The 889-nt window shown below is 43.9% G+C and overlaps 1 protein-coding gene across 1 annotated transcript in view; it reads right to left on the reverse strand.

Moving 5' to 3' along the window:
- dusp16 (dual specificity phosphatase 16) overlaps nucleotides 1-889 on the reverse strand; it is a 17,265-nt gene that overhangs the window by 4,989 nt on the left and 11,387 nt on the right. The window contains exon 3 of the mRNA XM_037695616.1: nucleotides 266-434. The gene's annotated coding sequence lies outside the window, so the exon portion shown is untranslated. The remainder of the gene's footprint in view (nucleotides 1-265; nucleotides 435-889) is intronic.

Below are 889 nucleotides of genomic sequence, written 5' to 3' on the forward strand. Positions count from 1 at the left end.
GAGGAGCTGTGTTCATCTGAAGGACTTCTTCAGTCTGAGGAGCTGTGCTCATCTTCCCAAACTGATCCACTACAAGAAGATCTGTTAATGACTGAGCTGAACACAGCTCCTCAGACTGAAGAAGTCCTTCAGATGAACACAGCTCCTCAGACTGAAGAAGTCCTTCAGATGAAAGACCAAACGTTTCTACATTTTTTTTGTTTTGTGAACGTCCAGAGGACGTCTTCACTTTGTTACATGAGACTTTAAAGGTTCTGTTACTCACCTCGTCTTTGTGACGTCCTCTCTGAGCGAGTAAGACGAGCAGGTGAGGACGTCATCTAGAGGCTTGAGGACAGCTGACAGCTGCTGTCCTTCAGCTGTCCTCACTGAGGAGCTGGAGACACTGAACAAAGGTTCTGTCCCTGAGTGTCCACTGATGAGACTAATCGAAGCTGCAAGAAGACAAGTGTGAGACAAAAACACAATGAGTAAAAGACCTGGGGACAACCTGAGGACAAGAATGAAAGCACCTGGATTTAATTGTCCCACATGGTGGACAAATGTGCAGCTAAAGTCTCTGTGATGTCATAAACTTCACGTTAATGATCACTCTCTTCTGGAGTCCATGAAAGTAGATCTGGAGCGCTGGACTTCCTTTTTCATGTTCAGGACCAGCTTCTCTGATTAAAACCTGATCTTTACAGCTGATCCATTTTTGTTGACAAACAAACTTATTGACATTCTTCGTTTGGAGCAACAGGAAGCCAAGATAGAAAACGTCTAAATTACAAGGACCAGGTCTTGATGGACAACAGCTAAAACTATGAACTGAAACGAGCCTGACTGCAGCTAAAACTATTAACTGAAACAAGCCTGACAACAGCTAAAACTACGAACTGAAACAAGC

Source organism: Nematolebias whitei, chromosome 22 (genome assembly GCF_014905685.2).
Source record: "Nematolebias whitei isolate Nwh7 chromosome 22, NemWhi1, whole genome shotgun sequence".
Classification (NCBI taxonomy): domain Eukaryota; kingdom Metazoa; phylum Chordata; class Actinopteri; order Cyprinodontiformes; family Rivulidae; genus Nematolebias; species Nematolebias whitei.